A 22344-nucleotide genomic window follows, 5' to 3' on the forward strand; every position below is an offset into this window, starting at 1 on the left:
TCCTTCAAAGAAGGGGAGTAAAAGTTATCATTAAGGAAATCAACAAATGGAAAAGAAGATGGACTGATAACATGGTGTGTGAGAGGGATGATGGGGGGCATCCAGTATGTTCCACTGGTCCTCTTAAGATGTCAGGAGAAAGCAAGGAAGGCTTGAAGAAGATTAGAATGACCTCCTGAGGAGAACTCATGGGAGGACATAGATAAGAGTGATACAATTTATAGATAGGTCACAGTCGGTATTGTTGGAGGAACTGCTACATAGATATCACAGATACAGTCAACTTAAAGTGAGGGACACTGGTGGTCACAGGGCTGACCACAGGGAAGTCAAAGTAACCAGTTACATAGGTGGTAAGGTACTCTCAGTTTATGAAGTCTCCGGGCCCAAAAGTATCTCTTGCACAGTTTGAAGTGAAGCCTTTCTAGTGTGGCACTGGAGAGAGTGCCAGATTTGGACCTGGCTTCAAATATAGACTCTGATATTTGCTAACCATGGGACCTTGGGCCAATGTATTACCTCACTGAACATCTGTTTCTTCATTTATGAAATAAAAGAAGTGGACCAGGTGACCTTTAAAATCCTTTCAAACTCCAAGTGTGTAATCAGCCATCCTTGTGAGGATTGCTAAAAGAAAAACTCTACCCCTTTGATCCTTTTTTAAAACTTTATTAAAGAGAAAAAAACTAGAGTTTCCTCCAGCTGAAATTAACTAACTCCCAGCTACTCTGAATCTCCTCTGATTCAAAGTTCCCTCCTAAACGCGGGATTGGTCCTTATATAGACCAATTCCGTGGCCGGAAGTGGGGGGGTCCCCCTAGCACAGGATTGGTCCATCCAGGACCAATCCCACCCCAGGAAATAGCCAAGGGGGAGTGGTCCCTCTCCCAGCACGGGATTGGTCCATTTAAGACCAATCCCACACCAGGAAGTAAGGGGGAGAGACCCCTGGGGCACTCTGGGGAATGTAGTTTCTCCAGACACAATACTTCAAAACCCACCCTAGGCAAATCACACACTGTCAACCAATGTCTAGGTACCTTCTGTTTGGAATGGGCATAGTTGGTTATTTCTCCTGGTGTACGCTAGAACAGAAGATCTAAGGAAAGAACATCCCCTAATATTTGAGGCTGACTAGATTGAGAGGTGGCTTTCCATTTGTGACATGTACTAGCCTCCCTTGGTTCGAAATTGTGGTCCTTAAGAAAGAAATCATGTGCATAATTGGACTTCAGTCACGGACAAGGTAGCACCTCCTTAATTCAAAGCTGACAGCATCTCTGAACAAGAGATCCCTTCACCAGAATCATAACTGGGAATTCTGATACCCCAGACAAATTTATCTGAGCAGACAACACATATTAAAGAGAAAGTATGTCTCAGTTGGATGTATTTGTATTAACATAGCAATGGAAGAAGCTGGACCCCAGGAAAAGGGTATAAACATGACAGAGTCTTCAGTGGGTAGTGACCTAGGCTAAACCAGGGGGCTTCCACTCCCCTAACCTTAGGATTCTGATTTCCAGAAAGGTACAATTTCTCTTCCAGCAGTCCATTGACCCCAACTGACCCATGCGAATATCCAAAGGAGAAGTATGTCCCTCGGATATCAGCATCCCAGGGCAAAACCCTAGTGGCCTTGTACTAATTGGAGTTTTGACTTCCACTATCATATGGATCTGGCAAAGCTTAAACCAATCGATTGAAAAACATTTATTAAGCATTTAGATTCTAGACACTATACTAAGTACTGGAGATAAAAGTCAGGGGAAAAAAGTTCCTTCCTTGAAGGAGTTTGCAGTTTATATTCTAATGGGCAACCTGCATATTTCCTTAGCACCCATGCAATGTCAACAGTTCTAGAGGAAAACTCCCGGTATATTAGGTGTATCATCCCTCACTTGGAATTCTAAATTCCTCTCAAAAGTAGACAACAAAAACTTCCATGGAAAACTTATGGAAAGACAGAGATAAAAGTCACTTGGGATAATGCTTCAGTTTAAAGGCTGACAGTTATGGGTATAAAAAGCAGCAAAGTATTCTTTTGACACTGGTGATCCACATTGGGAACAGCCACTGGCCAGTGTAGAAATGGACCTTGGGGATCGGGATAGAATCTATGAAGGCAACAGTGTCTAGTGATACAGAGAACATAGCAGTATGATTGAGAGGGAGAGTCTGAACAATACTAATAAGAAAGATGGTATCAATGTGAAAAAGGAAAGGTGTTTCTGGGTTTGGGAACCTCTACAAAAAGGTCCATCTACTGGAGATTTCTGTGAGCTGCTAGAGTAGAAACCTTGAGCCCTGAGTTAAGGAAAAAATTCACACTCAAATCCATTACTGTAAAGTTTTAGAACTACAACGGACAAGGAAATAATTTATAAGGAGTCAAAAGTAAATGTTTATATGCCAAAAATCAGAAATTCAAAGTGCATTAAATTTTTCTCCAAAAGTAAGAAACAAAAGAAGCTAGAATATAGGTTCAAAGGTAAAAAGATATAGAACTTTACTCAGTAACTAATCAGCAAACCAAGCATGCTTTTCTTTCTTTTTTTTTTTTTAACTCTTACCTTCTGTCTAAAAATTAACACTATGTATTGGTTCCAAGGCAAAAGAGCAATAAGGGCTAGGTAATTACAACTAGATGACTTGCCCAGGGTCATACAGCTAGGAAGTATCAGAAGTGCATCTGAACCCAGGACCTCCAGTCTCCAGACCTGACTCAATCCAGTGAGGCACCTCACTACCTCCTAAGTCTGCTTTTCAAAGACGAAATATGTTCATTTAAGAATTTATGGGTGTAAAATACTTATGGGCATCAAAGTTATTTTTAAGATTGCTTTTTAACATATAACATCCTAACTCAGACAGAGATGGAGAAAATAGAAAGTAAATGTGTTTGTTAAACTTATATGAAAACCATGAGTTCAATTCCAGCCTCAGATATCTGACCCTGGGCAAGTCGCTTAACCCTGTTTGCCTTAGTTGTTCATCTGCATTATGAGATAGAGAAGGAAATAGCAAAACACTCCAGTATCTTTGCCAAGAAAATTCTAAATGGGTTAAAAAAAGAGTCAGATACAATTGAATAATAACAACAAAAGGGATGAGATAAATACAAATAAAATAAGGATGATTTTATATTTATCTGACAAAATGAAAGTGTGTGGATGAAGTTATGGCATTCTAAATAAATTAAATATAAATGGATCAACTTCCTTATCAAAGAACAAAGGTAGAACTGTTGTTGTTCGGTTGTTTCAGTCATGTTCAACTCTTAGTGACCCCATTTGGGGTTTTCTTAGCAAAGATACTGGAACAGTCTGCCATTTCATTCTAAAAATCATTTTACAGATGAGGAACGGAGAGGAAAAGGGCTAAGTGACTTGCCCAAGATCACACAGATAGTGTCTAAAGCCAGATTTGAAATCAGGAAAATGAGTCTTCCTGACCTCAGGCCTGACAATCTAACCACTGCACCACCTACCTGCCTCTTGGGAGTAGAACATTCTTAGCTAATTAACAAATAGAAAAAATTATGAAATAGATAAATTTTTTACATTTGATCACAAACAATAATTATATTTTTCACAACCAAAAAAAAAGCAACACATTCAGAATAAAAAGAAAGGAAATAAATTAGGAAACAATATGCTTAAATCATATCTGACCAAAATCAAATATCCAAAATCTATGCCATGCCCCAGTTTGAAAAAAATTGCTACTTTCTTTTTGCCTTATTCATTATCTCCATCACTCACCATGTCCTGTGAGAAATGATCATGTAAAGGAGAGGCCATGAAGTCTTCTCCTTTAAGTCATGGGGCCCTTTAGTCCTTTTTTCTGCATTTGTTCTTTTCTCTTTTAAATGAAGAAAATTTAATTTAAATCTCTGACTTTGGGTGTTTGAAAGGTCAGGAGAGTATTTGAAAGTCTGGATTCGTAAGCCAGATCAACATTAATGACCAGAGAAACAAGGAATGGCCCAAGGAAGTGACCTTTGGGACCCAAGCCCAATGGCAGCCAAGACTAGAACCCCCCCCCCAACAAAGATGCCACATTTGGACATGAATTTGATTAGAATCAATGCTATACAGGATTTTAGCCAAGCTGAGTGTGCTCTCCCCAGCCCCTGAAACAGTATGAGTGAATATGTCTCCAGTAAAACTGTCTCTGCAAGCAGCTAAATCAGGGTAAGACTTCAAACCTATTGGTGAGTCAGGGGGAGGTCTACCCCAAGCATATGAAGACTTTCCCTGAGGAATGGACAGAAGAGAACAATTTGTTGGCCATGAAGGCAACTGAAAAGCAGGCATTGCGGAGCACCTAAAGCTTTGTCCAAATCAAAGAAGTTAAAGTTATCCACTATATTCCCAAGCCATCATGACTCTGGAAGAGAGAGTGAGGCTTCCAACTTATCGCAACTTTGCCTCTTTTAAATCCAAAAATTAACCCATGAGTCAAGACATCACCCTATGTTGTCCTTGGTCCCTGGATGGATGAAGGGTAAACAACAATTCCTACTATATCCCTTTGTAAAAGCTAAATGATGTTAAGTAGTTAGATGGAATTGGGGGCTAATCACTGATCTCTGACAATTGAGAAAGAACACACCTGTTGTATATTCAAGCCAATGGCAATAGAAAAAAGACCACATCCATCAAAACCCTCCATGTAACCTGAGAACCCTGAGAAGGAGTTATTGCCAGCCTGACTCTGAAAGAGGAGCCAGAGTAGTATATATTTATATATCTGTACAATACTAATAGAAGATAATGAGGATGGAAAAGGCGCTGGCATCTGGGGGAATCAGGAAAAGCTAATGACTAATAACCACTATTAAAAAATCCAAATTCTATAATAATAATAGATATTTATGCAGCATTTTAAAATTTGCAAAAAGCTTTTAAAATATTATGTCATTTTATCCTCCTAACAACCCTGAAAGAATGTGTTGTCATTATCCCATTTTTAAAGACAAGAAACTAAGGCAGACAGAAGCTAAATGACTTGCCCAGGGTCATTAGGCTAGTAACTGTCTAAAGCTGGATTTGAATTCACTTCTTCTTGGTCTTTTAGTGTCCAGGTTTAAAAGAGAAGACATGCAACAAGGAGAGTTCCCTAAAGATAAAGAGATGATGCCAATATGTAACAGAGCTGATAAATGGTCAAAAGATATGAACAGACAGTTTTGAGATGAAGAAATCAAAGCTATATATAACTATATGAAAATTGCTCTAAATCATCACTGATTAGAGAAATGCAAAGCAAAACAATTTTGAGATATCTCACATCTGTCAGACTAACTAAAATGATAAAAGGGCAAAATGACAAATGTCAGAGAAGATGTGGGAAAATAGGGACACTAATACATTTTTGGTAGAATTGTGAACGGATCCAGCTACACTCAAAGAATTATAAAATTATATATACCTTTTGTCCCAATAATGACACTATTGTTCAGTTCCTAAGGCAAGCAACAAAAAAGAATAAGAAACTACAGGTTCTAAAATAATTCTATCAGTTCTTTTTGTGGTGGCAAAGAACTGGAAATTGAAGGAATGTTCATCAATTGGGTAATGACTAAATAAGTTGTGGTATATGGAATACTAATGTGCTATAAGAAATGACAAACAAGATGATCACAAAAAAAATCTGGAAAGGCTTTTATTAATTGATGCAAAGTAAAGTGAGCAGAACCAAGAAAACATTGTACACAGTAACAATAATTGTCCAACTGTGAATGACTTCATTATCAACAAGACAAGGACCCAGGACATCTCTAAGGAAGTCATGACAGAAAAAGATATCCACTACCAAAGAAGGGGCAGAATCTGAATGCAGACCGAAATAAAGCATTATTTCCTCCACGAATTTTTCTCTAGCGTAAACAATATTTGTCTTGCTTCACAACATAATGAACAAGGAAACATGTATTTTATGATAATATAGATATATATATAAAACCTATATCATATTATCTGCCTTTGGGGGGGATCACTACTGTGAGAATTTCTTTCTCTTGGATAAACATTTGTTTTACTTTATTACATATTTATAACAAATCATATATATTCTATTATGTTACATATATTGTTATATTTTTTAAAAATAAGTGGTAACTAAAAAAAGGACAATAGCTAACATCATACCTTACACTTAATGTTTCTTGAATATTCATTCATTCAAGAAAAATAAATAAATAAAAATAAAGATACATTGGTATCAATGTGAAGGCATTTACATGACAAACATTTGCATTTATACTAGCAACAATAGGGAGTCAATGAACATTCTAGAGCAAGAAAATATCATTGATAGATCTGTTTAGGAATGTCATGTTTGCAAATATATGGGGAAATGGGTTGGATAGAGAAGAGACAAAAGGCAAGAAAATTAAACTATTACAATAGTTCAGATGATAGAGAATGGAAATTTGAGAAAGGTTAGTTGCAGCTTCAATGGAGAACTATCAGAAACTACATACAAAAGGCTATAAAACTCTGCTTTCCCTTTGACTCAGCAATACTGCTCCTAGATCTGTATCCCAAAAAAATCAAAGGAAAAGGAACTATTTGTTCAAAAATATTCATAGTAGCTCTATTTGTGGTGGCAAAGACTTGGAAATTGAGGGAATGCCCATTTATCAGGAATAGCTGAACAAGTTGTGGTTTATGATTGTTACAGAATACCATTGTACTATAAGAAATGACAAGCAGGATGATTTTTTTTAAAACCTGGAAAGACATGAACTGATTCAAAATGAAGTGATCAGAACCAGAATACTATACACAGTAACAGGAATGTTATAATGATGACCAACTGAGAAAGACTTAACTATTCTAATCAATACAGTGATCCATGTCAGTTTCAAATGACTCATATTGAAAAATGCTATCCACATTCAGAGAGTGAACTGATGGACTCTGAGTATAGACTGAAGTATGTTTTTTCACTTTATTTTTCTTGCTTTTTTTGTAATGTGGCTATTATAGAAATATATTTTGTATGACTTCATACTTGTAACTGATATCATGTTTGCCTTCTCAATAGGTGGACAAAGGGCTGGAGGAAAGAAAAGAATTTGAAACAAAAAAAATTTTAGATAAACGTCAGAGGGCTGCTAAGTGGCTCAGTGGATAAAGAGTCAGACCTAGATAGGGGGAAGTTCTGGTTTCAAATCTGGCTCCACCCACTTCCTAAGTGTGCTTTATCCATCAGTTTTAGAGCCAGGATAAGCAGACAAGGAGCTGTGTGATTTAATCCACAGTCTCTTATTTGATCACTTCTTCCTGGGACACTGTTGTATGGAGCTGGGTGTATTAGTTTAGTCACAAATATTCCTGTGGGGTCTTGGTGTTCACTACCACAACCTGGTGTTCATCTAGGGATTTCCACTCTCACTCAGCTTCAGGTCCTCTTACCAAAAGAGGATCTTGGGCCATCCTATTATCAGCATATCAGTTCTATAACATGTGTTACCCTTATACTAAATAGTCTGATCCTTGATTCATATTCCAAAAGAAGCAACAACATCTATCATCAAATAACCTGATTTAGGTGAACCAGTCTGGCCCTGCCAGGATGGCAACTGGAAATTATCAATTGACAACTGAAAAGCCTGATTACCTCCAATTCAAGTACCATCTTTATCATCATTAACTTAGAACAAGAACTTCCTGTTTCCCTCCTTCCCAGTTATTTATCCTGCTCCCCTCCTAAGCCTGAAGCACATTAAATCTTTGAACTTACCTAGATTTGGTGTCAACTCTATCTTAAGGCTTAGTGATTGTATCCCTGGTACATTTGAGGGAAGGAGAATAATATCTGTCATAGCAAGAAATAATCTGCAGTCAACTCTAGTGTTATCCTTACTAGGCCAGAATAGTCAGTTAGAAGTAGCTGTTCAATTCCTTGCTTCCTTTCTCCCCCAGTTGCCCCATTTGCAAAGTTAAAATGTGGAATTATATGATCTTTAAGATCTCTTCCAATCTTAAATCTTTGATCCTCTATTATCTCATCCCTCTGAGGCCTCCCAGTCTTCCCTGTTACCACAGTACACAAAGAGTTCTCTCTCCACAATAATCACCTCTTCCCAGGCAAAGGAAATACTCACAGGTTTGCTCAGAGAGTAACTGGCTGCCAGGGGCCATTTCAAAGACAGTATCAGCCAGCAGGCACTGTCCAAGAACCCAAGATGCTCAGGACCCAGCCTTGTCCTAGACCCATCAGGGGACACTGAGTAGAAAAGGCTAGGGAGCATTTTAAATGCAGAGGCCTATAGGGCTGCCCTGGAAAAGTTGAGTAGAACATCTGCTCCCTGTGTGGAGTGGGGGAGGGAAAAGAGGTGTCTGTCTGTCGGTCTGTTGGTCTGTCCATCCATCTACTTCTCCAGGGGTATGAGTTAGATCTGGAAGCCAACCAAAAGAGGTCATATTATAGAGGAAGAAAGCAAAGCTCAGAGAAGGAAAGGACTTGCCCGGGGTCACAAAAATAGTGAGTGGTGATTCTGGAATCTGAATCCAAGTCCTCTGCCTCTAAATTCAGGGCTTTTTTCAACTATTCCATGATGAGCTGGAAGGATTCTAATAATATATTATATAGAATGTCAGAGCTAGAAACAATCTTAGAGGTCATTTAGTCTTACATACATTACAAAGCATAAGATGGTCCAGAAAACCTCCTCTTTCTGAGTTTAGATCCCACCACAGAAACTGTGTTACCTTGAACAAATCACTTAACCCTCTTTGCCTCAGTTTCCTTGTCTGTAAAATGAGCTGGAGATGGAAATGGCAAACTTCTCCAGTATCTTTGCCAAGAAAACCTCAAATGGAGTCACAAAAAATTGAACACAACTGAAAAACAACTGAATAACACTATAGGATAGCTGATTACTATTATGAAAGTGGTTACTCAAACTCTGCTTGAAAACCTCTGCTAAGGAGGACCTACTACCTCCCAAGGAGGCAGCTTTTTTATAGCTCTAATTGGTAGAATGCTTTTCCAGACATTAAACCTAAATTTCCCTTTGCAGTTTCCTCTCATACTCCTGGTTCTTCCTACTGGGACTAAAAACTACTCTAATCCTTCTTCCACATGACAACCCTTTAAATATTTAAAAGTAGTCATCATATCTTCTCTTTTCCAGAATAAACATTTCTAATTGCATCAACTAGTCCTCAAATAGCATAGACTGATGTCTTTTTACCATCCTGGTTGACCTCCTCTGGATACTCTCCAATTTATAAATGTCCTTCTTAAACTATGGCACTCAGAACTGAACAAAATGCTCCACATGGGATCTGACCAGCACAAAGTACAACAGGACTCTTAAGTCCTTATTCCTGGAAGCTGCGCCTTTTTTAATGCAAGCTATTGTTTATTGATTCATCATAACCTTGAGGTCCACTAAAAACCTCAGATCTTTTTTTCATACAAACTACTAACTAACCATGCCTCCTCCACCTCTTATCCTTGGGAACTTAATTTTTTTAACTTTGTTTTACAGGGGTTTTTTTTCACTTCACTTTAAAATATTACATCAGTACACATAGCTATAATTCCTCAGAGTTCAAAATTATAAACTCTAAGCTTATGTAGAGTTTATTGCACATTTATAATGTTCATTCTATAACTTGTAAAAAGTTACTATGAATAACAATGGCCCAAAGTCATCAAAATGCTATCAGTACAAATTTATTACAAAATTGCTTTAAATAAAACTGAATGATATAAATGGAATCTGACATATTATTGCTTTTAACTCACATTAACCTTCATATGCTGTAATCTTGAGGGGAAAAATAAAATAGGCAGTAAGAACAATAATAATAAATAAGAAACTTTAAAGTAACATGTAACCTGTGGTTAGATAAATTAATTCAGCAAATACAGATTGAGATCAATCTCAGAAGTTAAGATTATGTTTTCAGCAGTACTATTGCTGCCTTATCCCTGAAAGTTATTTTTTCTTTTTTCTTTTTTTAATTCAAAAATATTTTATTTTCCCAGTTACATGCAATAAAAAAATTTTACATATATTTTCTGAAATTATAAAGTCCAAACTATCTCCCTTCTCTCCTCTACCCCCAGATGATAAGCAAATTGATCTGGGTTTCACATGTATTATCATGCAAAGAAAGTTATCCTGTCTTAATGACACTTAAGACTGCATTAGCTTTTTTTATTTAATTAAATCACATTGACCCACTGAGTCTATGGTCTACTAAATGCCCAGATAATCTTCATATAAACTGCTATCTAGTTGTAATACTCTGCTTTTCTTTTCTCTAGAGTTGATTTTTTTGATTACAGGAGCAAGATTTTACATTAATAGGTACTAAATTTCATCCTGTTAAATTGAAACCAATGTTCTGGCCAATCAGGATTAGTTTGAATCCCAACTTTTGCCATTCAAGTATCTGGCTTTCCCTCCTAACTTTGTATTATCTGAAAATTTGATAAGCATGCTGTCTTAGGACTTCTAATTCCCCTGGTTAAAGGACTTCTCAATGATTCCCCTCCCCGCCGCCTCACTGGACAATAGTAGCACCACAGGGATTGTGGTTTTTATAGAGAAAGGTTGGGGACAGCTAGATGGCTCAGTGGATTGAAAGTCAGGCCTGGAGAAAGGAGATCTTGGGTTCAGATTTGACCTTAGACACTTGTTAGCTGTGTGACCTCAGGCAAGTCACTTAATTCCAAATGCCTAGCCTTTACCACTCTTCTGCCTTTGAACTAATAGTACTGATTCTAAGACAGAAAGTAAAGGTTTAAAAAAATAATAATAACAATACTAAAGGAAGAATAAGAAAAGAAATGAGTTATAGAGGAAAGAATTAGAAAGTAAATTAACTTTTTTATTAAAATTAAGTAATTAAAATTAATTAATTTAATAATTTGATAAATTTTATTCATTTTTCTTAACTTTTAAACATCTTTGGCAAAAGATATATATAATCTTGGCCAGACCACAAAGTCCCTGAAAATTAGAATAAGTGGAATAGAAGAGAATAAGAAATATTAAAACAAAGTCAAAAGATTAAAAAAATAGAAGAAAAGGCAAGGTATCTCATAGCAAGGCAAGGGTGGGCCAGGAAACTTGACATGGAAAACAGATCAAGGAGAAATAATTTGAGTCTCTGTATTACCTGAATGCCATGACCAAATAAAGAGCCTAGACCTTATAGTCTAAGAAATTTTAAAAGAAACTGCCCAAACAGATCTTCTAGAACTAAGGAGAAAAGTGAAATAAGAAGAACTTGCCAGTCACTTCCTGAAAGAAATCCCAAACTGAAAACTCTCAGCAATATCACAGCCAAAATCCACAATTTGTAGGTTAAAGAAAAACATAAAAGCAGCCAGAAAGAAAGAATCCAGGTACTTAGAGCCACAGTCAAGGATCACACATGATTTAGTAGCCACTCCTATAAAGGAGCAGAGAACTTGGAATACAATATTCCCAAAGCCAAAAGAAATAGAGTTATAACCAAGAACAACTTAGTTAGGAAAACTGAGTATAAATCCTACATGGTAAAATACTGGACCTTTAGTGAAACAGAGGACTATCAAGCATTCTTAATGAAAAAAAAACAGTTATATTCCCAATATAAAGGCTCCTCTTCCTCAAATGGTAAGCATACTAGTTAGTCAACAAACATTTACTAAAAGTTCAAAAAGAAAAAAGAAATTAAAACACAGGAGTTGAGAAACATTAAAACATAAACATGAATAAATAATCATAAGCAACTAAACAAGGATAAACTAATTACATTGTAATTGAGAAGGTAAAATATATATAGGCACATATATATATTTCCATATCTATATCTATATGTAAATATAAATAGATATATATAAAATCCCTTTGAACCTTACATCATTAAGTATCATAGAGGGATTTCTAATGAAACAAGATATGGGACTGGTTTTGTTACATCTTTATGTCTAAAAAGAATGGGAAGAAGAGTAGCTAGGTGGTTCAGTGGGTAGAGTGCCAGATCTGGAATCAGGAGGACCTGGGTTTAAATCTGGCCTCAGATACTTCCTACCTGCATGACCTTGGGCAAGTCACTAAATCCCTTTTGTCTAGACCTTACCTTTGTGGCTTTGTGGCTTACCTTGCCCTGCTATGAGATACCTTGCCTTTTCTTCTATTTTTTTAATCTTTTGACTTTGTTTTAATATTTCTTATTCTCTTCTATTCCACTTATTCTAATTTTCAGGGACTTTGTGGTCTGGCCAAGATTATATATATCTTTTGCCAAAGATGTTTAAAAGTTAAGAAAAATGAATAAAATTTATCAAATTATTAAATTAATTAATTTTAATTACTTAATTTTAATAAAAAAGTTAATTTACTTTCTAATTCTTTCCTCTATAACTCATTTCTTTTCTTATTCTTCTTTTAAACTAAAACAGAAAGTAAGGGTTTAAAAAAAAGAAGAATGAAAAAAAATAAAGGAAGAAGAATATACAGAAGAGGGAAGAGGAGAGGAAGGTTAGGGGAAATTATGTCCTATAAACAGAATGAACAAGTAGACATCTATGCCAAGAGGAGAGAATGGAGGGTCAAGGCTGACCCTTGAGCCTTACTCATTTAAACTGGTCAAAGGAAGGAAAGCACATCCATGCACACACACACACACACACACACACACACACACATAGTTGACTATAGAAATACATTTCATTCAACAGGGAAATAGGAAAGAAAGGGGAGAAGAGAAAATTAGATGGACAATAGATTAAGAAGGGAATGAGTTCAAAGCAAAACAAAGGATGTGCAGAAATATCTACTGCTTTTTTTGACATGGCAAATAATGGGAATCTAAAGCAGTGCCCATCAATTTGGTAATGACAGAACAAATGGCATATAAATGTGAAGAAATATTGTGCTCTAAGAAATTATGAAGGGGATGAGGAGGGAGAGGATAAGCATTTATATAGTGCCTACTCTGTTCCAGGCATCGTGTTAAGTGCTTGTGCTTGTGAATGTGTGTGTGTATGTTTGTGTATATGTGTGTGTACTTATTTGATCGTCACAACAAACCTGCAAGTTAGTTACTATTATTATCCCCATTTCGCAGTTGGGGAAACTGAGGCAAACAGGAACTAAGTGACTTGCACAGGGTCACATAGCTAGTAAGTATCTGAGACCAAATTTGAATTCAAGTCTTTCTGATTCTAGGCTTAGTTTTCCCAATTTTAAAGACTCAGTCATGTTGGGCAATCTAGACAAGCTCTTAAATGCCCTTCCTCAATGGTCCCGTGTTAAGCAAATATTTGTAACAGGGATTTTGTTTTCCTTTTATTCTCAATAAAAGGGGCTACACTGGGACAGGGATGTGGCAGATTTTTTTGCTGAGTAAAAAAAAAGATTTTTTAAAAAACTATTACCTCCTATCTTAGTGTCAATTCTAAGACAGAAAAGCAAGAAAGGGCTAGGCTTTGGGGGTTAGGTGACTTGCCCAACGTAACGTAGCTAAGAAGTGATAAAATCAGATTTGAACACAGGTTCTCCCAACTCCAGGTCTGGTGATCTGTCCGCCAGTGTTCCCTAGCTGCCCTTAAAAAGATATCTTTTAAAAGAAAAGATAAACAAAAGGATCTCTAAGAAAACTAGGAAGATTAGTATGAACAGATAAAAAGTAAAGTATGGAATAAATCCCATAAAAGTAAACAGAAGCACATACTCTGAGCAAAATCAATTTAACAGTGATGCATTTAACTTTAATAATGGGATCAGACTGACCACTGTAGGAAGGCCAGCGACTCCAATGAGAAGAGAAGGACCTTTTTTGTTGGCACAAAGGACAGAAGGGGGTCTTGGTTGCTGTGGAGCATTAGAATTGCCTATGCTAAGAAAAGTGGGCTGGCATTCAGGAGAGGCTAATCCCAATCTCTAACAATTAAGGAATGTTGATTGTTTTATGGGACTCATCCACCTCTAGTAATCTTTGCAAGGGGATCAGTATCAGCAGACGGGTTGTCTCATTGGAGAAGACCAAATCTTCCCTAATTGTACTATGACAGGCAAAAACAGAAGACTATCTTATGGGAGATGGCACCAGATTAAGCTTGTTGGGGCTCAACGACAAACAAACAGATGCCATAGGAGTGAGCCATGTGGTATGAGAGATAACAACTTTTCTTTTAATTCTGTTTAAACTAACTCAGAGGGAGAGCTGAACTCACTCCTGAGCTGAGATTTACACACTTAGAGAGCTGCCTAAAACATTGAAAGCAAGTGATTTGCACGGGTCACACAACCAGTATTGTGAGAAGGGTAACTCGGACCCAGGTCCTTCTGGTCTCAAGACCAGTTCTCCATCCATTATGCCTCTAGGTCACAAAGGGCATGCCAACTAACCTCTTTGAAGCTTGGTTTACTCATCTGTAAAATGGTAAGTGTAATACTTTCATCATCTCAGGAGTATTCTGAGAGAAATGTCTTGAAAACAAAAAAATCTAATATAAATGTAAGCTATTAAAACTTTTATTCAAAAGAGATTTGCCCTCCATTCAGATGGATCTGAAGGAAGGGAAAAATAATATATATTTATTTATCTTTCAATGATAATGACATTTCTTTATATTTCTCAACTATAATAACCACAGTTAAATAAGTTTAATTATAAAAATTCTAAAAAATTTTTTAATTATTGTTGTTATGAAAACTATAATTATGATTGATATTTTAAAATTAGCAATCCTATGCTAGGCTATCTGAATATTTATTGTCTTTTAGAACAAAGTCAGCATTACAATTCTTTGCCCTGGAGAAAAGTTGAAAAGGACCAATGAAAACTGAAATTAAATCTTACATTATTTCAAGAAAATGAATTTTCCACCCAATTTAAACCACAAATTAAATGAAATAGATTAAGTTCCTAGAAGGAGAAAAACAAGTCACAAAATGAAATTAGCATTGAAATTTTTTCTGAACTCAAATTTGATTTTACTTCAAAATAAAGAATAGTAAAATAATATAGTTTGAGGGGGCAACTAGGTGGCTCAGTGGATTGAGATCCAGGCCTCAAGACAAGAGTTCCTGGGCTCAGATCTGGTCTTAGACATTTCCTGGCTATGTGACCCTGGGCAAGTTGCTAAACCCCTAATGCCTGACCCTTACCTCTCTTTTGACTTGGAACCAATATACAATATTGATTTTAAGATGAAAGGTAAGAGTTAAAAAAAAAAAAAGAATATAGTTCAAAGGCATTAGAAGCTAATTTCAGAGCATGGGATTCAAATTTACTAAATGTAAATACTTTCTTTGCTTCTCTGTTCATTTGTCATGAAAATTATCTTTCCACCCCCATCCTGGTTTTTTCTATTTTGAGAATATGAACTCCCATTCATCAATATTAGGAACATTTTCTGAAGTGGCTTGATGTCTTTACAAAAGAGTGTAGAATAAATGAGAATTAGTGCTCATGGGAAAGTTATTTATGATATAATACATCACGACAAGGAGAAGGAAAAATCCAAATCCAAACCCACAAAGGAAAGAAGTGCTGCTAGAGATTTGCTTTGTGCATGTATGTGAGGGGAATACCAAGGTGCAAAGGATTGACTTGCCTTTGAGTGTTTTATGAAGCAAAAAAAAAAAAAGGCAATTCCTGCCATCAAGTAACTTGCATTGTAATGAGAAAAGACAACACACAAAAGGGAGCTAAGGAGTGTGGAGGGAGTGGGACAGTGAGTAGATAACCCTTTTTCTCTTTGAGGTCAACTCCTTTACAAATGTATTTGATCCAATTTTTTTTTTCTAGACATGGCCAGTTTGGACATTTGCGTGGCTTGACTATATATATATGTGTGTATACATACACACGTGCATATTTGTAACAGCTTTGGTTTTTCTTTTGTTCTCAACTAGGGGAAGGGATGATTGGAGGAGAGAGAGAATGAGGAAGATGTTAGCTGGCAAAGAAAAAACATAATTTTTTTAAAAAGTTAAAGAAATGCTGGCTGTCTTGAAAAACAGAAAATAAGACCTCTAAATCTTTGAATCCAGTCCCCATTAAAAAGTCCAGAGCTGAGGAGAGAATACAGTGGCCCAAGCCTCTCTGAGTCTGGTGCCAGTTCTTATTGTTAGATTTATATTTTCTCTATCTTCATATGAATGGATCCCCTAACAGAATGGAAGCTCCTTGAGGGTATTGACTCCCTTTTATTTTTGTATCCCCAGCTCCTAACACAGAAATTGGCACAAAGTAGATAATAAATACTTGTTGGGTTTCTTTTTTTTTTTTACTCACTTATTCCATTATATTCAACTAGACCTCAAAGCTTCTATCTATATATGCCCATCCAAACTACACAATTAATGTTATAATTCTTAAGGTTTAAATATGCCACAGACCCACTATTAGGTTTATTTCCTAAGGTGATCAGAGAAAAAGGAAAAGAATCTACATATTCTAAAATATATACTATACCATAAGAAATAACAAGTAGGTTAATTTTTTTAAGTCATTTCTTTAACATGGGAGCAGCTAGGTGGCTCAGTGGATAGAGAGTCAAGTCTAGAGGTCCTGGGTTCAAATCTGACCCCAACACTTCCTAGCTGTGTGATTCTGAGCAAGTCACTTAACCCCAATAGCTTAGCCCTTACCACTCTTCTGCCTTAGAATTGATACAATTCTAAAACAGAAGATACTGATTTTTTTTTAAAAACATGGTAAGAACAGCATGAAATTAAGAAGAATGAAATAAGCAGAGCCAAAAGAACATTATATATGACACCAGAAATATTATTTGAAGAATGACTTGTGTATGTCCACCTCCAAAGAAAGAAATGATAAATAGAAACAATCAAGACACATATATATATATATATGTATATATACATATATATTTTTTTTTGTCAAAATATATCTTCTCTTTTGGGAAAGGGGGAGAAGGAAAAGAGTTACCTGGGTATTTTAAAATAACAAATATATTTTAATTTTTAAAAAGATAAATGTTTATTGACTGAATGTTGACTAATTAGAAGTCACAATGATGGCCTGAACTGTGTGCCTAAGTTCATTTACTATATATCTGACTACATTAGAAGACCATCAAAATATTAATGTCAAAAAGTGAAAGAGATATATTACCTGTGATTTACCGTAGTGATACTTTACTATTCCAGAACCCTATCCTACTTAGTATACAGACAAAAGTTTGGGTGGAAGGAGAGAGCAGAGGGAGCTAGGTGGCTAGATGGATTGAGAACCAGGTCCAGAAATGGGAAGACCTGGGTTCAAATCTAACCTCAGATACTTCCTAGTTGTATGATCCTGGGCAATTCACTTAATCCCTATTGCCTAGCCCTTACTGCTCTTCTACCTTGGAACCAGTACACAAATTGATTCCAAGATGGAAAATAAGGATTAAAAATAAAAAAAAGGTCATGGGAGAAAGCCCTGAAAAACAAAAAGAGATTCATAATATATATTTATTAGGGACTGTGCACTGTGCTTAGAAAAGAGTCCTTATTTCCCTCACTCAGCGCCTTTTCATTCAACTTAAACTAATAAACTAGTTTTTAATTGTTATAATGTTTCCTTATTTTGGTTTTTGAAACCACAATAAATTAGAAGAGCACAAAAAGAGAGGCAAAAAAAACTATAAAAAGTAGATATAATTTTTTTAAAACGTTGCAATTTGAGGTCTTTAAGCATAGGGGCAAATCATTCTCCACAGCTCAATTGTCCCTCTAAGGAATCACTATATTAAAGTACAAAAAACAACTCTATGTTTGTAATCATTGCCTTCCTTTCTTGGTTTTTCTAATAACATTTTCTCTCTTTCTCTCTCCATTCTCCTCCAGTTTTTCAAAGCACTCCTCATTCTTCTTTTCTGGTTCTTCATCCAGATCATACTTGCTAACTGCAGGTTATGTTCAAGGCTGTAACAGATTCTCTTCTCCTTTAATTAGATTATTTGGTGCTCTCTCTCACTCTCAGTTCAATCGTTATCATCACATCGCAGATGATTCCTAACCTGTACATCCTATATATATATAGCCAGCCCCACTTTTCCCCCAGAGCTGCCATCATACATCTCCCATTGCTTTTTGGAATGGAACCTCAAATTTGACGTCCCTTTTGCTGTTGTTTAGCTGTTTAGTCGTGGCAGTCTCTGAGTGACCCTGTTTAAGGTTTTCTTGGCAAAGATTCTGGAGCGGTCTGCCATTTCTTTCTCCAATTCATTTCATAATGAAGAAACTGAGGCAAACAGAATTAAGTGATGGTCACATAACTAGGAAGAGTCCAAGGCTGGATTTTAAACTCAGGTCCTCCTGACTCCAGGACCATCTACTGAGCCGCCTTATTAGGCATCTCAAGCTCCGTGTGTCTAAAACAGAACTCATTGTCTTTGATTCCAAATTCTCTTTTGTTCCCAACTTTCTTGTTACTGTCAAAGATATCTATAGTGTCTCCATCACAGAAGTTTACAACCTGAGTGTCATCCTTGACTCCACGCTCTGGCACGCCTCGCCTAGCCAATCTGTTGCCAAATGTCATTTCTCCCTTTACAGCCTCTCTCCTGTATGTCCCTTCTTTCCGGTCACACTGCCCAGGTGGGCAGAGTCAAGATGGCGGCTTAGCAGCAAAAGCCCAAACTGCTCTGACTCTCCTTCCATACCAGTCTTTAAAAAGCGCGTCAAAAAGACAGGAACCCACACCCAGCCCAGACGGAGTCACGGGGCTCTCCTGCCGAAAACAACTTGAAAGGTAGAAAGAAAGAATTGATTTTCATAGAATTATGGGGGAGCTGGAAGCAAAAGGGCACACAGAGGAGCACTGGCAAACCACTTCATCCCACCGCACTCCCCGCTCTAGGCTCTGTGAGAGGGCATAGACCACTGAGGGTGAGCTTTTTAGAGATGGAGTACCCCATCTCTAAAGCCCCTACCCCACCCCACCCCCCATACCGAGTGTCATGCCCACCCCCACCCCCAGAGACCAAGTGCCATGCCCCTCCCCCCTCTGAGTGCTGGGCATGCCCCGTCCCACCCTTATCCCATACTGGGGAGGACAGAAACTCTCCCGTTGGGCTGCTGGGCAAAGGGGTGGTTGATGCGAAAAAAATGTCGTCAGGCACGGTGGAGGGGGGGGAGCAGCTCTGCCCAAGTCCTTCTGCCTTCCTGGGGGGTAGGGGAGGGGATGACTTTGTTCCCTTGGAAAGCATGGGAGGTCCTGGGTTCAAATCTTATCTCAGATACTTCCTAGCTGTTTGACTCTGGGCGAGTCACTTAAACCTGATCGCCTATCCCTTAACATTCTTCTTCCTAGGAACCAATACTCAGTATTGATTTTAAGAGAGAAAATAAGCCTTTTTTTTAATCAAAAATTTTTAAATAATAATAAATACTAGTGGTTCCAAGTAACCTCCAGGAACAAATTTTATATCCTTTGTTTGGCATTTTAATCCCTTCAAAATCTGTCCCCTCCCTATCTTTCCAATCTTCTTATATTTACTTTCCTCCCATGCAGTTACAATTCAGCTATTCCTCACTCGCTAAACTCCATCTCCCATCACAATGCCTTTGCAATGGCTATTTTTCCTCCCACCAGCACTGCTCATTGCTGAATGTTCTATTTTTACATCAGTCTGTTGGAATCCCAGGCTTCTTTCAGGATTCGAATCAAATCCCACTTTCTACAAGAGACCTTTCCTACCCTCCAGTTACTGGTGCCTTTCCTTTTGAAATGACTTTCCCTATACTGTGTATGTCTTGAATTTGTCTAGTTATTTACATATCAACTCTCCCATTAGACTGTAAGTTCCTTGAGAGCAAAAATCGTCTTTGCTTTTCTCTGTATCCTTAGTATTAGCACAGTACCTAGAATGTAGTAAAAGCATAATAAATACTAATTACTGACTACCTGAGGCATCAAAAGAAATTTAAATTAAATGTAAGGACTCTGTTTTGTAAGAAATGAACATGTTAGTAATTATTCCAATTTTCAGGTGAGGAAACTGAGTTTCAGAGGGGATGAATGAGATGGGAAGGTAAGCAATGTCCCAGAGATAAGTGTCAGAGTCAGGATTCAACTCTAGAATTCTTGATTCCACATCAGTGCTCTTTCTACTTGCCATTGCTAAAGGGAAGTATATATTGTATTTTACAGTGATTTCCACTACACACAAAAAAAAGTTTGATACTTAGAGTACTTAAAACTTCAGCTTTCTGGAAAATTCACTTCATTCCTCCAATGAGGCCAGATAAATTAGGCATTACTGTATACAAGAACATGATGTGACCTGTAGTAAACCAAATACAAGCTTCTTTTCCCTGCATTTCCATTTCCATATGAATTTTTTACAGTCATGAGATTTACAATGAATAAGAAAAAATCCAGACCCTTTTAGAAGTAGATCGAAATGCATTTGGTTTGCTTGTCTTCACTAGAAAAAATAAGTCTATCTTCCCATATTTAATTATCAATTTGGGAGTAAAATTGTAAAAAAAATAAATAAATAAATAAATAAACAATCCATCCACTCAAATCTAAATATTCCCAAATCAAAGTATGCAACTTCATTTTAAATTTTTAAAAATGTTTTTAAAAGCTTTCAGTAATGACAATGTCATAGAAAAAAAAATCCGGATCCAATAAAGATTATCTTTAAATTCTTATCCTTTTCGTTTAAAAAAAAATCAACTTCACAAGTACAAGATGAAGAAGAGATGGTTAGGCCACCTACGAAAAACCTATGGGTTTTAGTGGCCTAAAAGCTCAAAATGATTCAACACTGTGATATGGTAGCCAAAGAAAAGTGATGTATTCTTGAGCTAAACTAAGTTATAATTTCTAGGTATAAGGAGATGATAATCCCACTGACTGTCACCTTGAGATTCCTGATTGACTTGGTTCAATATATCACCATTAGAAAAGGGATTCTTCAGCAATTTAAAGATGTGTGATTTAGATTGTGAGGTTAAAGAAAAAACCTCCCTGAAACTTAGTGTAATCACTTGTAAAATGAAAGGGTTGAACTATAAGATTTATACATGCTCATCTCATTCTAAATCCCATGATCCTCCAATATAGACTGATATTGATAGACTGAGAAAGGTATGGATGAATGAGTGAATTAATAAGGATGAATTGCAACACGTCTATAATTTAGTAGATAGTCTTCAAGAATTTCTGTGGCCAAAAAATTCAATTCCTTATCACTAGCCTGCCAATGAGAAGAGAGGTAAAAGAAAATAGCAACAAAAATGAGACAAGAAAAATGAAATAATGATCCTAAATTATTATGCATTCATACTGTGTAACCTAAACAGAGTCCTTAAAGCTGAGCAGCCATACTTACAATTCATCTTTTTCAATCTTTGTCATACACATTCCAAAACTTTTCCATTCTCCATAAGGTCCTTAATTTGGTCTCCATCTCCTTCAATTTCAGAAGATGAATTGACCTTAGGAAATAAATTCCGAAAGGAGGTCCAGGCCACTTTACATGAGCTCCCTCAACTCCTACTCCTTCTTATCTTAAAGCTTTTTTGAATCTTCTCTCCTTTCCCATTTGTAACCAGGCTCACAGGAAAACCATTTCCAAAGCTAATTACTATGGCTGTTACCTTGATTCCATTCCTTCTCACCTCACACCTTGAGACACTGACCAATCAGAATCCCTTCTCTTTCATACATTCAGTCTCTTTCTCTCCAGACTCATTCCTTTCTCACTTAGAAACATGAACAGGTGTTTAGATGTTCTGTATCTTTGAAAATCTTCCTTTGGCTCTCTTAATCCCTCAAACTATCATTCTTCCCCACTACCACCACCTCCCGCCATTCAATGCCAAACTTGGTAAAAATGGAATCTTTGGGTTCACTTCAGCAGCACATACACTAAAACTGGACTGATACAGAGAAGAGGAGCATGACTCCTGAATAAGAACAACACACAAACTTGTGAAGCATTTCACATTTTTTAAAATAAATAAAAACAAAAGAATCTTCACCCAATTTCTCTACTTCCTAAATACTCTTTTCTTAAACCCTTAAAACCTTGGCTTCTTTCCCCAATATTCTATTGAAACTGCTCCCTCAAAGGTTTCTAACAATATAAAAATCACCAAATCCAAATATTTCCTCAGTCCCATGCTCCTCAGAAACTTTATATCATAGACTGCATCATAGGATTATAGTATTTTGTATGATAAGGGACCTCAGAAATCAACTTCTTCAAATCCTTAATTTTGCAAATGAGGAAGCACATGAGAAATATGGACCAGAATCTGAAATGAGATCTTTACTCTTCAAATCTCGTGCTCTTTCTTCAAATTCTATATGCCCCCTTTTTCCCCATTCAATGATATTGCCCTCC

At 36.7% G+C, this 22344-nt stretch overlaps 1 non-coding gene across 1 annotated transcript; it reads left to right on the forward strand.

Moving 5' to 3' along the window:
- The first annotated feature begins 21844 nt into the window (after positions 1 to 21844).
- On the forward strand, positions 21845 to 21949 carry LOC123250775. Its single transcript, XR_006506417.1, has one exon. It is a non-coding gene; the product is annotated as a U6 spliceosomal RNA (small nuclear RNA).
- Positions 21950 to 22344: the final 395 nt, after the last annotated feature.

This window comes from Gracilinanus agilis, chromosome 5, assembly GCF_016433145.1.
Source record: "Gracilinanus agilis isolate LMUSP501 chromosome 5, AgileGrace, whole genome shotgun sequence".
Classification (NCBI taxonomy): domain Eukaryota; kingdom Metazoa; phylum Chordata; class Mammalia; order Didelphimorphia; family Didelphidae; genus Gracilinanus; species Gracilinanus agilis.